Source organism: Ylistrum balloti, unplaced genomic scaffold (assembly GCF_031769215.1).
Source record: "Ylistrum balloti isolate Yb309-2 unplaced genomic scaffold, AGI_CSIRO_Ybal_v1 Utg370978, whole genome shotgun sequence".
NCBI lineage: Eukaryota > Metazoa > Mollusca > Bivalvia > Pectinida > Pectinidae > Ylistrum > Ylistrum balloti.
Window position 1 is genome coordinate 101049 of NW_026782548.1, and position 17251 is coordinate 118299.

The following is a 17251-nucleotide window of genomic DNA, read 5'->3' on the forward strand; positions in this document are numbered from 1 at the left end:
ATGTAATCATTGAATATGTGATATCTGCATTCTGCTTTTTGATGAATGATCTGGAAAAAAAAAACATGTTAAAATATGTTATATGTTGAAATAAAACTTAGGGGCTACTCTGTATCGTCCTATTATATGCTAACATCAAAATGAGCCTGTTAGTAATGCACTCTCCGAAGGCCCATGCTAGTTGATAAAACCTGAGGATAGCCTTGCAGGTGAACTGTGAAAGAAGTTATAAACTAGTTTATAACTCAAATAACAGAAAATCAGCCCAAAGTATGAATTGGGGGTAAAAATTCAACTCGCCTTGAATTGATAAGGCCAGGCTTTGTACAGAAATTCTTAAAATACAGAGTAGCCCGAATAAGAAAAGAAAATATGACTTGAATGTACACAGTAAACAAAAAAGACAGGAGCAGCGTTGATGAGCATTAAATTACAGGAAATACATGATTAGAGACAAAATAAAAAATGATGTAATCCAGAAAAAGGATAAATGATCAATAAACAAGAACCTAATAGTAATCCAATATCAGGTAAAGGTACGAAATATAGCATATTCATCAGGAAATGTATATTATAAAGAAACAAAACATCAAAACTTGATCATTGTTATAGATGTTGTATATATACTGTGACCATAATAGCTGGAACCCGGCAAGTGTACACGACTAAAGAATACCTCTGTGGTTAGCCTGTCCAGTGTTCCTCCACTTAAGAATGATTATTACCATTAGGTAAGCAAAACTAATACAATAAGGGGACACTTTGGGAAAGCCCGGCAAGTGTTCCACTACCTACGAAGACTAATACATGTAGATGAACACCGGGGGGGAGCCCGGCAGGTGTTCTTCTAAGAATAACTATTACCATTAGGTAGACATGACTTAAACAATAGGGGGACACCCAGGGAGAGCCCGGCAGGTGTTTCGCTAACTTAAGAAGACTAGGAGACACCATGGGAGGAGCCTGTCAGGTGTTCCTCTAAGAATGACTATTACAATTGAAAAAGTATAACTAACACAATAAGGGGAGAGCCCGGCAGGTGTTCCGCTATCTAAAAAGACTAAAACATATATGTAACACCTGTGGGGAGCCCGACAGGTGTTTTCTAACAAAGAATGACTATTACGATTGGATAAGCATGACTAACACAATAAGGGGACACCCGGGGAGAGCCCGGCAGGTGTTCCGCTTTCTAAGAAGACAAATACATGTATGTGACACCCGGGGGGAGCCCGGCAGGTGTTTCTAACTAAGCATGACTTTTACTATTGGGTAAGCATAACTAATACAATAAGGTAACACCTGGGGAGAGCCCGGCAGGTGTTCCGCTACCTTGGAATACAAATGTACATAGGTGAACCTGGGGTGAGCCCGGCAGGTGTTCCGCTACCTTGGAATACAGATGTACATAGGTGAACCTGGGGTGAGCCCGGCAGGTGTTCCGCTACCTTGGAATACAAATGTACATAGGTGAACCTGGGGTGAGCCCGGCAGGTGTTCTTCTACCTAGGAGTGACTAGAATATGTAGGTGGCACCTGGGGGGAGCCCAGCAGGTGTTCTTCTGAATAAATAAGACTAATACAATAAGGTGACACCCGGGGGGAGCCCGGCAGGTGTTCCTCTAGTTATGTACGACTAATCACGTGTCGGCGACACCTGGGGGCAGCCTGGCAAGTGTTCTCTGATTAATAGCAACTAATCCACTTGATTCAACCGTTGAGAATTACTAAAATAATGAAGTATACAATCGAGTGACTACTACAATTAGGTGACACCCGGGGAAAGCCCGTCAGGTGTACTCCGAAACATATGACTATCACAATTAGGTAACCGCTAACAGAAATATCATCTACCATAATACTAGGTCGACAACCGGAGAGAGCCCAGCAGGTACTCTAACTAGATTGCTCTTAATGAACATACAACATAAACACTCCTCCAATTAAACAATCTTATAACATTCATAAAATATAGAAAGGAGGGTAGATTAACGAAAACTGCATAGTACTGTATTTAAATAAAATGCAACAACCCCGCATAATACATCAAAGGTATCTACATTACAAACCAATAACATTTACATATATATAACCTTGGGAGGGTGGGTGGGCAAAGAAAGTTTAAAGCTTGCATCCAACCCTTCTCCTCCTCCTCCTCTAATTAAACTCTAGAGTGATCACTTACAAAGAAGTCAACTGACCATTGGTCAATGATGTCACGTGATCTGATTAAGACTATTTATAATCATGACCTCATACATAAGTCCTAATTAGGAATATGTAAAAGAAGATTGTACCAGTATGTGGCTGTCATGGCGGGATAAGAAGAGCTCACTTTTGTATAAACTTAAATTAAATAAATTTACATCAAATGAGTTAACTGAAAATTATTTTGTAATGAAATTTTAATTAAAGTTTAATTACAAGTAATATCTTAATTCTGTCCCACAATACCTGCTGATCAAATATGTCGCTGGGACATTTTCGTTTGTATTTGTGTATCGTGGTATCTTTCTGCTCTGCGTTTGTCTGTTTACCTCAGTAACATCATAGAAAAGCATGGTTCTGTGACGTTTAACATATGGAGGAACGCAGAATGGTGAAGTGATAACTTGTAAAATATTTACCGTACAATTTAAGATGCACAAAGGAACTAGAACTTTGGTACCTTCATGTTAATAATTTCAAAACCTTGGAATTTTTTCTTTTATAATACAAATTTTATGTGGGGTTCTAAGTGGTCTTAGTATTGATGTTTCATCCTTTCTGGATTTGAAATTTTCCCCGCCTGGTTTTCACTTCAGTTTTTGTTGAGATATTTTATTTGTAAAATTATTTTTAATATTCAGAGTCTTTGGTTAAGTATCACATCTTCTCTTGCTACAAATTAAACAATGACAATAACCGATGATTTGTGTATTACGACTGCACGAGTGTTAAATTGCAGCAAAACAAAAATGCTTGTCTTGCAGTTTTAAAGAGATCAAACTATCCAAGATTAACTCTAATAGAAGTCAAAAGTTAGTTTAATTTCTAATGATCATTTTAATCATTTGGATTGTAGACTTTTTAGTGATAATTCTATTGGGAAAACTTGTCAGGGTTTCTTCCCATCAAAGGGTACAACATCCTAAAAATTAATACGTCTTTGAGCTGCCTAACAAAAAATGAACTGCCGAATACCTGTACATGAGAAAAAGCAGTCTTTTTTTTTCAAAATATGACTTTGCTTTTAACAGTTTCTTTCCTTAGGCTCACTATCTTAACTATGTTCATGTGAAGAACATACAAGTACTTGTTATTTACACTAGGCAATACTGCCATATTTGTTGAAGTTTTAGAAGGAAAGCAATCACTAATGATGAGTAAATAACTGCTGGTTAACCATGATGTGAATGCATAATGTGCTTAACACCAATGAACTGATTTCTGTGGACCTATCCCGATCAACTGGAAACCTATCAGTTATGTTGTATAAGGAAAAACAATAAAGACTGGCAATGTCATAGTTTAGCTATGTGTCTTTTTCCCAATAAAGCGCTAGATTAGATGTAGTGATGAGTGAGTGAGTGACGACAATGATGATGATGATGATGATGATACGACGACGATGATGATGTTACAATGATGATGCCGCCAATGATTTCCCTTCTATTTTCATCACTAATCAAGGCATGATGATGATGATGATACGATGCCGATGATGTTACAATGATCATGATGATGATGATGCCAAGGATTTCCCTTCTATTTTCATCACTAATCAAGGCATCACGATGATCTTTTTTCCTTTAATTTCTTCAGTTATCAAAGCAATCATGGAGTGGATGAAATAACAGATGAGGATGGCGATGAAATAAAATGATGAAAAACTTCACTTTCAATCACAAAGGAGTGATATCTAGCTACCTGTTGGTGTTGTGAAACATAACTTCCATGAATGAATGACACAAGAAACAAACCCATGAAAACATTTAAATTTAATTGTATAAATGATTCAGAATTGAAACATAAGTTTACGGGAATACAAAACAAACATCAAACCAAAAAACTCGCTGATGGTGGTCTGACAAATCTGATGAATTCAAATTTTGAACATTCCTTGAAAGTATGAGAAACTCATAAACAGTTGGTTCTTTTCATGAAAAACAGTGGCTTTGAAGCAAAATATTGTGTAACTTCCTCTTTTGGGGCCCCATCCTAAGTCCCTTGCGGTTGAATCAACTTTTCTGAATGAAAAAAATATTTCCTTTTCTCAAAGATGTTTCAGACCAAATTTGTTGGAAATCCATCCAGTTATGAAACAAAAGTAATGATTTAAAGAAAAAAGTTTACACACGATGCACACCAGACAGCACACGATGACTGACATAACATGATGGCTATTAATCATAGATGACCTAAAGTTTAATCAATTCAGCAAACATTGAAAAACAGGAAGGATGAGATAAGCTAAGTCCTAAATGACGATTATTTTCAAAAAGTTTAAAATAATGCAACAGTCACCTTGAATTAACAAACCGCACCAATTCCAGAGAAAATATCAATTACAAGCAATGAGCCACATCCCAATCTTTTATCTTCTTGCTTAATACAATGACTGGTTAGGAAGCTTCAATAAATGATCTATATTATAATCACTTTCACATTTTCATCATGGAAAAAACAGAATGCTTTAAACATGACATGATGGCTGATGCAGGTTTTTCTATGCTAGTTAACATGCTTGCTCACAAAAATGTCAGACTATTCTGGGAGAAATACCTATAATTATTTTATGCATACTAGACAATGAGAAGTGATTAATCAATGTAAGTTAGCTGCCGTAGTGTCCAACAATATTTACTATGCAAACTAGTATGTAAAATGATGTCTAATCAAAATGATTTTAGAATAAAGTGCGAACTAATCCTAATCTACTACTTGTACTACTTTCTAGGCAAGCACATGGGTTGGAGCGTATCTACAGTCATAATGTATTTAAGTGATACACGAGTGTTGATGTACATGTACATAGGAACAGTGGTGACACTATTAGTAACCATAAGACATCATCAACCTCGAAAAAGTGCAAGAGTTGAAATCAACTGATGACTATTGAATTGCTCTAAGCATGGACTCTGACCATTTCAGGGTAATATTTGGGATGCATTGGTCAAACTGCCCTTGTGAAATATAAAGGATTTGTTTTGTTTAGGACCAATGTCCTAAATTCAACTCCCGATTCATGCTCACTAAATTTTTCATTGACTTTTTCTCATGTTTACCATAATGGTTTTCTGCACAAATGATTTACTGAATTGACTAGCAAAGTCAATAAGATTCGTTTGATAATTTTCAATGTTATCAACTTATTCTCAGTCATATTCACATTGTTTATACGGACGGACGAACACATTCCCTGAAATTTGTTTCAATGTAATACAGGCTGTCCAGCACTTCTTGACAAAAAATTAGGGCTAAAATTACAAAATTTTAGGGACGCTGGACAGCCTGTGTAATAAGAAGATAAGCTTTAGACTTATTCATATCTGTCCTTAAATATTGCTAGCTCTTGGATGAGATTTGACTTTACTCCATTCAATGAAGAAATGTCAGCAGATACATGTAATTTCCAAAGTCACAGATCACGGTAAACACACAAACGCATATAGAACAGATATCATGAACACATCAAATAATAGTACAATTATATATATAAAATCACCTGAATATGAAGTTCAAAGTTCGTCCTTCAAATGATTTCTGAAGACAGCAGGTCAAATGAAAAAGTAATTGATACAAGTAATTAAGGTAATCAAGAACTGAAAATCTTATAAAAAAATAAACAACTCTATTTACAATTTGGAAAAACATATTTCAGGTGTACATGTCTGGTACACATCATCAATACAATCCTACTCAATAACATACATTGGTAAGAACAGGTTATTTATTCCAACCACAGTCTTTCAATGAAATGCTGCCAGATGGAAATCCCAGCATTATGTTATGATCAACAGGTCTTCAGTAGAAGATTAGTAAAAGACAGAAGACATGAATAAAATGTCAAGAGGGTCACTTGAGTGTTTGGATGAATGCACTGAAAAAGTCCAGGTATGGTAGAGACCCAGTTCTTATCATATCTATAAGTAAGGACCTTATTTTCACCATATTTCTTGGAAAGAACCTAGTTCTTATCATATATATTGGAAGAGACCAATTTCTCATCATAGTTATTGGTAGAGACCTACAAAATGTAGTTCTCATCATAGTTATTGATAGTGACCTAGTTCTCATCATAGTTATTGATAGTGACCTAGTTCTCATCATATTTATTGATAGTGACCTAGTTCTCATCATAGTTATTGATAGTGACCTAGTTCTTATCATATTTATTGATAGTGACCTAATTCTCATCATAGTTATTAATAGTGACCTAGTTCTCATCATATTTACTGATAGTGACCTAGTTCTCATCATAGTTATTGATAGTGACCTAGTTTTCAGCATATTTATTGTTTGAGAACTTGTATCATATTGATTGGTAGATACCTAGTTCATGTCATATTTATTGATAAAGGCCCAATTATTATCATTTTTATTGATAGAGACCTAGTTCTCATCATAGTTATTGATAGTGACCTAGTTATTATCATATTTATTTGTAGATACCTAGTTCATATCATATTTATTTATAAATCCTAGTTATTATCATTTTTATTGATAGAGACCTAGTTCTCATCATAGTTATTGGTAGAGACCTAGTTCTCATCATACTTATTGATAAAGTCCTAGTTCTCATATCAATTGGTAGTGACCTTTTATCATATTCATCAGTAGAGAACTTATATCATATTTATTGGTAGAGAACTTATATCATATTCATCAGTGGAGAACTTATATCATATCTATTGGTAGAGAACTTATATCATATCTATTGGTAGAGAACTTATATCATATCTATTGGTAGAGAACTTATATCATATCTATTGGTAGAGAACTTATACCATATTTATTGGTAGAGAACTTATATCATATCTATTGGTAGAGAACTTATATCATATCTATTGGTAGAGAACTTATATCATATTCATTGGTAGAGAACTTATATCATATTTATTGGTAGAGAACTTATATCATATTTATTGGTAGAGAACTTATATCATATCTATTGGTAGAGAACTTATATCATATTCATTGGTAGAGAACTTATACCATATTTATTGGTAGAGAACTTTTATCATATTTATTGGTAGAGAACTTATATCATATCTATTGGTAGAGAACTTATTGGTAGAGAACTTATATCATATTTATTGGTAGAGAACTTATATCTATTGGTAGAGAACTTACATCATATCTATTGGTAGAGAACTTATATCATATTTATTGGTAGAGAACTTATTTCATATTTGAGAACTTATATCATATCTATTGGTAGAGAACTTATATCATATCTATTGGTAGAGAACTTATATCATATCTATTGGTAGAGAACTTATATCATATTCATTGGTAGAGAACTTATACCATATTTATTGGTAGAGAACTTATATCATATCTATTGGTAGAGAACTTATATCATATCTATTGGTAGAGAACTTATATCATATCTATTGGTAGAGAACTTATACCATATTTATTGGTAGAGAACTTTTATCATATTTATTGGTAGAGAACTTATATCATATCTATTGGTAGAGAACTTATATCATATTTATTGGTAGAGAACTTATATCTATTGGTAGAGAACTTACATCATATCTATTGGTAGAGAACTTATATCATATCTATTGGTAGAGAACTAGTTCTTACCACATTAATTAAGTTCATAAGTATCAGATTCAAATAGACAACTAACATATCAAAGCACTCAACAAAAATCAGTCCAAACCATCATTACTTAAAAACTTTACCTAGTATCAAGTTCAAACTCATGGAGATACAATAGTCTCCATGCTTTATTCTTTGCAGCTCTGAAACTCTTAAATCTTTTTTCTATATCTGAAGGCAATCTTATGCAAGCTTTTTAGAATCTCAATTAAAAGTTTGGTGGTAAAGGGTGTAAAAATCATCAATGATGTCATTTTGAAGATATGATATCTTATCATCTAAATATGGATCAATATTTTTATGTCGGTAATCATTCTTGTGTACATATTCATCATACCGTCACCCCATAGTTAAGATAAACACAGTCTAATGGATGACAAAGTACATCACAAAAAGTATACAGAATCACAATAATCATACTTACTATGTACAGATCATATACATACTAAGTTGATTATACATACCTGTCAATGTCTCCTGATGACCTTCAGTGTTGGGAGGGTGTAAAACACCATACAAATACATTGTAACATACATATATGACATACATAAACACTGCATTCTGTGTAGATAACACATAAACACTGCATTCTGTGTAGATAACATACATATACACTGCAGTCTGTGTGGATTATATACATGATACATATACAATGTATTCTGTGTAGATAACATACATAAACACTGCATTCTGTGTAGATAACACATATACACTGCATTCTGTGTAGATAACACATATACACTGCATTCTGTGTAGATAACACATATACACTGCATTCTGTGTAGATAACACATATACACTGCATTCTGTGTAGATAACACATAAACACTGCATTCTGTGTGGATTATATACATGATACATATACAATGTATTCTGTGCATTCAACATACATAAACACTGCATTCTGTGTAGATAACACATAAACACTGCATTCTGTGTGGATAACACATAAACACTGCATTCTGTGTGGATTATATACATGATACATATACAATGTATTCTGTGCATTCAACATACATATACACTGAATGCTGTGTGGATTTTACATGATACATATACAATGTATTATGTGTAGATAACATACATATACACTGCATTCTGTGTAGATAACACATAAACACTGCATTCTGTGTAGATAACACATATACACTGCATTCTGTGTAGATAACACATATACACTGCATTCTGTGTAGATAACACATATACACTGCATTCTGTGTAGATAACACATAAACACTGCATTCTGTGTAGATAACATACATATACACTGCAGTCTGTGTGGATTATATACATGATAGATATACATATACAATGTATTCTGTGTACATAACATACATATACAATGTATTCTGTGCATTCAACATACATATACACTGCATTCTGTGTGGATTATATACATTATACATATACAATATATTCTTTGCATTCAACATACATATACACTGCATTCTGTGTAGATAACACATATACACTGCATTCTGTGTAGATAACACATAAACACTGCATTCTGTGTAGATAACACATATACACTGCAGTCTGTGTAGATAACACATAAACACTGCATTCTGTGTAGATAACACATATACACTGCAGTCTGTGTAGATAACACATAAACACTGCATTCTGTGTAGATAACACATATACACTGCATTCTGTGTAGATAACACATAAAACACTGCATTCTGTGTAGATAACACATATACACTGCAGTCTGTGTGGATTATATACATTATACATCTACAATATATTCTTTGCATTCAACATACATATACACTGCATTCTGTGTAGATAACACATATACACTGCATTCTGTGTAGATAACACATATACACTGCATTCTGTGTAGATAACACATATACACTGCATTCTGTGTAGATAACACATAAACACTGCATTCTGTGTAGATAACACATATACACTGCATTCTGTGTAGATAACACATATACACTGCATGCTGTGTGGATTTTACATGATACATATACAATGTATTCTGTGTGGATTATATAAATGAACATTCTTGCATCAAGCGTGGATTACATATGACACATATCCACTGGATTCCACTTCAAATACTATGTGTACATTATACAAGATACACATGTAATATATTCTTTGTAGATAACATACATATACACAGAATTCTGTTTACATTATACATGATACATGTACAATGTATTCTGTGTAGATAACATACATATACAATGTAATCTGTGTAGATAACACATAAACACTGCATTCTGTGTAGATAACACATAAACACTGCATTCTGTGTAGATAACACATATACACTGCAGTCTGTGTAGATTATATACATGATACATGTACAATGTATTCTGTGTAGATAACATACATATACAATGTAATCTGTGTGGATTATACACATGATACATGTACAATGTATTCTGTGTAGATAACATACATATACAATGTAATCTGTGTGGATTATACACATGATACATGTACAATGTATTCGGTGTAGATAACATACATATACAATGTATTCTGTGTAAATAACATACATATACAATGTAATCTGTGTGGATTATACACATGATACATGTACAATGTATTCTGTGTAGATAACATACATATACAATGTAATCTGTGTGGATTATACACATGATACATGTACAATGTATTCTGTGTAGATAACATACATATACAATGTATTCTGTGTAGATAACATACATATACAATGTAATCTGTGTGGATTATACACATGATACATGTACAATGTATTCTGTGTAGATAACATACATATACAATGTAATCTGTGTGGATTATACACATGATACATGTACAATGTATTCTGTGTAGATAACATACATATACACTGCAGTCTGTGTGGATTATATACATGATACATATACAATGTATTCTGTGTAGATAACATACATATACAATGTATTCTGTGTAGATAACACATATATACTGCATTCTGTGTAGATAACACATATACACTGCATTCTGTGTAGATAACACATATATACTGCATTCTGTGTAGATAACACATAAACACTGCATTCTGTGTAGATAACACATAAACACTGCATTCTGTGTAGATAACACATATACACTGCATTCTGTGTAGATAACACATACACTGCAGTCTGTGTGGATTATATACATGATACATATACAATGTATTCTGTGTAGATAACATACATATACACTGCAGTCTGTGTGGATTATATACATGATACATGTACAATGAATTCCACTTAAATGATGATGTACATTATATTCACATCTACTCTGTATTCTGTATATATGTAGATTATATAAGTACACACAATGTATTCTGTACAAATGTAGGTTTGTGTGAAGATTATATATGTTTAAAAATTTTTTTTTTTGATGTATTACATTGTGAGCATTCATATCTATCTTAATATGGCCTTTGGTGCTTTACTTGAACATAAAACCCAAAACATTTACATTGAACATGTTTCTTATAATGACTATGCCTTTTAAGGGTGGCTTGGAGACGCCATGGAAACGCATTCACCTTTCACCTGGATGTCTAGGGTTTAATTCCTCAATCGAATGTGAAAAGGTATGGGAGTTACCTGTCCAACCAAATAGGTTTTCTCAGGGTAGTTAAGTTTTCTCCAACAGTAAGACCCTGTCACTCACTTCTATCCAGGCCAACAAAGAGTGATTATGAGGTTGTTTTGCAATTGTTGCTAGGTAAATGAAATTTATATTTAACCTATGTTAACTATACATACATAATCATTATATTTGGTGTCGATTATAACCATATATATTGTTACCATTATACTTCAATGTATATTCTGTCATACATTATGAATGAGGTATTATAAAATTTTAATTTTCCAGCATGTCGTCGCTTAGTAAAAATCAGTGAGAATTAAGCTTAAGAATCGCATTGCATTCATATTTGCTTTTTACTTTTGGCACACAAACTCAAAGCCCAATGATCAAGGCCAAATGCATACATCCATCATGTCTTTTAAAAAAAAAAAAGGAGAGACATACAAAATTAATGCAAATTCAGAAAAATATTTTCCACAGTTAACATTTTTAATAGTTGTTATATCTACAGTCCAAATTAATACAACTATATAACAGAGTGTATACAATTTAATTTCATATTTCATATTCAAAATCTTAGATTTTTTAGATATGGTAATAAGATAACTGGTGAGCTTACAACTCAGCATTTGTATCGAGATCCCTAGTCCTGCTGACCGTGATTTATTTACAAAGCAGGTACCCTTAATAGGGACTTCTGTGTAGATCTAAAACTTTTCCTTTTTATTCTCTTTTTTTCTCAATTTTTTCCCCTAATTCATAACTGACAAAATCTCCGGACACCATATTTGTTAGACATCTTCGTAATTAACTAATCTGTTTATATATATGGTAAGTATCATTATTTTGTAACTTTCATAAGGCTTGAATATTTCACAAATGGTTATCATTGATATCTTGTAATGAGTTCACTCCACAATAAAATCTATGGATCCTAGTTGAAAGTTGATGTCATGTGGTGACCATCTTTTTTCCTATCGTAGCTAGTTAGTGTGACATTAGATACGGCAATATGGCTGCCTGCATCATTACAGTCCACCCCAACGTACACCCCAACACTCCACCCTCCAAATAAGTATAGATATGGAGAGACACTCACTTCCTTCGGAACACGTATAATTAAGTGATTCCTTCACCTTTTTAGATATTGAAATTCGAAAGTCAAAACATCTACCCTATATATGAATTCAAAAAATGAAATAAAAAACACTTGATCTACAGAAATAAAGGTTGTCAGACTTATAAGGATCTTGGTTTCACCTGTTCCTGTATGTATCTTCCTCATCCTCTATAATATACTCTATATTTAAATAGTATGTAATTTATATTGTACAGTGTTGGAATCAAAAAAGTTTTAAGACCTTTGAGAAAGTCTTGTGCCTTTGAACTTTCTTAAAAAAGATGCATCATGGGATATGGAACAAATTCTGAACATTTCTTATGGACTATTCTCTGGATCCAGCGCTGGATTTAATTGTTCAAATCAAAGTATTTCTATTCTAGAAAACAACTACAATGTTATCTAACTAGGTAGTGTACAGTTAAAACACCTGTCACTTATATCTAAATCCCTGAAACTGTCCTATTTCATAAGGTACAACTACCACATGTAGAATACATCTCATTCTTCTATTTATAACAGGAAACATATGCAGTTTACATTGGACAAAAAAAGATATATATTTACAAAAATAGCATGGATTTAAACCAAGTGTATCCCCAATAATAGATTTAACATAACACATGTATAATAATGGAAAATCTCAGGCAATATTTCTAGACCAATTTTGCAAGCTGTTTATACATTGTCAGGCAACAGCTGCACAGATATAATAAGTCAATGAGTCAAACTGAGACGAATCCTTGTTGGAACTTGCTGCAACCAGTACACACTGCACAGCTGTAAAGTTAGTCTTGCCTTACACCACAAGAAAATGTTAAGGCCTTTAGTGTTTTGTACACGAATGTGCACAAAATGAACACGATATTGGTATCTGTGTAATATAATAAACACAACATTTTGGTGAGAATTCAGCATTCCTCAATTAATGAAATTTTCTTTCTCCTATGTTGAAGTCTTCCTTTCCTCTAAGAAAACACCACACTCCTGATTTGGTCAAATCCTTTGAAATCCTTTTTTTAGACGAAAATCTTCTTTTTCAATATAAACTTGACTGTGCATTTCTTTCAAAAAATATGTTGTCTTCATTCCTATTCCACCTGTGATTCTCCTCTTCTGCACAATTACTACATTCCTGAATAGGAGCATCTCCACAGAACGCAGCTTTCCTCGATTCCATCACATATTAAAGTCCTTTCCATCGTTCTTGTTCTTGTGTTTCACTTTAAATGAGGAATTCTAACTATTACCCAAATTACTCAATCATGGGTATCTCTAATACATTTAGTCTAGGCAATACTTCTTTTTATTGCTTTCCATAACCATTGGATACCAAAACTATTTACACACAAGGTTTTTAATTAAGATATTTATGTTTCCAAATGGCTTATGGATTTTTTAACTCAGGTTTCAAATATTATTTGTCTTAATTGTGAAATGACAGCAACATTTCACCTTTGTGAAAATTTGTCTTCTATGAAATCGAGGATTCTGGAGATTTTTGTTGAATTTGTTGTGAATTATACAAATTGAATTAAATTGAATTGATTAAACACTGATTCAGGCTAAAAAGGACAGATTGATCGTCATCGAATACATATTTTGAATGCACTTTCCAGGATCATCAGCACTGGTGGTCTATAATCTCTAAAATAAGCTATATCATCGCTTTTTGTCTGCATCACACTGCCAAATACAGCAACCACAAAAGATGCTGACAGCATAATCATCCAACTGTGAAAGATCAGCTTTATCCTTGCCAGAAGAAACTTGGGTACACTTCCAACAATACAGCAAACTACAGTGTATGTTTTTTCCAAACTTCACTGATCTTGGTTATGAAGTATCATAAATATTGAAAATGAACCAGGCTCATTCTTAATGTATCAGAATTTGTTTACTGTATATCTGAAATATTGCATTTTGTCTCTCTGCAGAATCATTAAAATAAACATCCTATTAACTTTGAAACATTCAAAACTTAAGTGTATATATACACTTGTATTGTCAAAATTTTGAAAAACTGATGTCTTCTTAAGAGTGTAAACCTTATCCTCAAAATCCTATGCCCCATCATCAATAACATTTGCCAAAAAAATCAGGAAAATATACTCCATCATCAATAACCTTTTCTCCAATGTCAAAAAATATTCTCCATTATCAATAACCTTTGCTCCAATGTCAAAAAATATTCTCCATTATCAATACTATTTGCCCCAATGTAAGGAAAACATACTCCATCATCAATAGCATTTGCCTCAATCTCACATGACATATGTTTCATTGTCAATAACGTATTGTCTTACTGATACACATGTATGTCATATTACTAATTTATCATGATTGCCTTTTTATTCAGTAAATATACCCATGTCATATAACATGTGTAATATACTGAAACATTGTGACGTCATTTTAGATATAACATCATACATTCTCAGATTAACATAGCAAGGGAGACTACAGATATTGAGCAGACCTGACATAAAGTTTGACGCAGAAATGTCCTTTTTCTACCATATTTGCTTGAAAAATTAATCATGTGATAAAAAGTATATTCGATAGATCTTAAATTAATATCCATTTAATATGTGATTTATAGATGTCTTCATGAATTTTTCATTTCAGCTTGCCAAAGGCTTGTTAAAATGAAAAACTTCCGACTCCTTTCATAAATTTACATATTAAATAGAAACTCATGAAAGATCCTAAATATACATGTGTATGGTATATCGTTTGTTTTCATTGTTTATGCCCCATGTACAGCCAGCGTGATTTTAAGGTTGGGGTTCGTAGTAGCCGCAGGCTATCTCAATTAACAACATATAGGAGGCCCGTTATATGGTATCCAGACCAATAATAGTAAAGATTCTTGGGCACATGGACGCATCAGCACAGAATGGTCTGTTTCTCAGCTTTTATAGTATTGGGGGCACTCACTCACTAGTAATTTTGTTATTCCTAGTTTCGTTCCATTTTTGGGTCTTAATTCCTGGGGAATTTTTCCCCCAATACTTTTTTAGACTTATGTTTTATTATGACTGCTTATCAACTTGTTTTTATAGCATTTTCATTTTAACTAAATTTACTAGCCTCTTGAATCGCTCAAGAGTGCTGTCTTACCAGCTCTTAAATTACTTATGTCTATTTCTCTTGAATCGCTCAAGAGGTATTAGTATACCAGCTCTTAAATCGCTTAAGTCTGGTTTTCTTGAATTGCTCAAGATGCTCTTAGCTTTTAAATCACTTAAAAGCTTCTTATACTGTATATAGTTAGCTTATTGAGTGAGTAGCCCCTGATACGCCAAAGTTAAGTTTTGATTTTCATTTCCTTTTATGCTATCATCTACGGCATTGTATATTCTTCAAGTGTAATAAACAGGTAACTGTTTTCAATGCGTTTTGGTTGTGTATAAACACAGAATGGTCTGTTTCTCAGCTTCCTGAGGAACACAAACCACCACTGGTAGGAAGCAATAAACTACCTCAGATCTCCACCTGCAGTTACATAGGCTAAAGCTCTAACTGTCGGGACCTCCACAATACAAGTATATGTGTAAGAATTGTTTTATATAATTTATCATCAATAGAGTGTATTAAATTACACATAACACTGATGCTATACAATCTATGTATTTATGATCAAAATGTATGGTAATTTTATGATGTGATACTATATGTCTTTGAGGAAGATTCTGTTTTAATTCTCACTCTAATAAAGTCAGATTATATGGTATTCATATTATGTTAAGATGTGAACAAGGCCAGGTACTTATAAAAAGCACTTTGTAAGTAACATGCACCATATGGCCCGATAATAAATAGACAGACCAGCAGCCTTTCATTTTATTGGAAAAGGTTGTAGGGGGCGACAAATCACAAATCACTATACTTGGGTTTGGTATGATGTTAAGCTTGAAAACTGTCCAGATTTCTCATATAATTGTTATAAAATACTCAGCATATTGCAGTCTCTTTTTACAGTCTTGGACAAGGGTAAAGCACAGAGAATATAACATGGTACATTTACAAACTTTACCCAAGAGAAATTTAAGGTATCAATTTCAAATTTTAAAAAATCTGATTCAACAAGGAGCTGTAGATAGGCATTGATTACAACTATGTTCAGAAGTTACACCCGGGATTTTGCCTATAAACTGGTCCTCAATTTTTTTAATACAAAAGGAGAAGGTAGAATACTTTGTGCTATGTGGACAAGTGGAGTGTCATGCCGTGTCAAAGTTGTATGACATTTCAGAGTCATTAGCAGGTACACTTAAAAATGTTTTGAAGTGAACAATGAACAGTCTAAAAGGACAAAGACATGTAGTAATATTTTTATCATTTCCATTTCTGTCAAAATCAGTGTGTGTCAGCTGTTTTTCTAAGTTAATTGGGGATAATGAAAGGGAGGCGAGAAGGGTTAATTGTGGGGGAATTAGAACTTCATCACTAGTTCGCCATCAGAAATCATTTCCATAAACAATCAATATCCTGTTATGTAAAAGTAAACAAAATTATTTCTTTTTTATGATAAAATAAATATTCAAATCACTGGAAACTAAGGGGCATTTCGAGGTTCATTGAAAATTATGTTTTTTTTCATCACAAGTTAGACTAAGCTTTTGCTATCAGCAATTATTTAGTAAAAGAATAAATATCAAATAATTTGTTTGAAATCGGGCTGCATTATGTGGCTATATAGAAATAATAACCCTGCTTCCTGACGATGCATAATAAATGTACACACATCATTA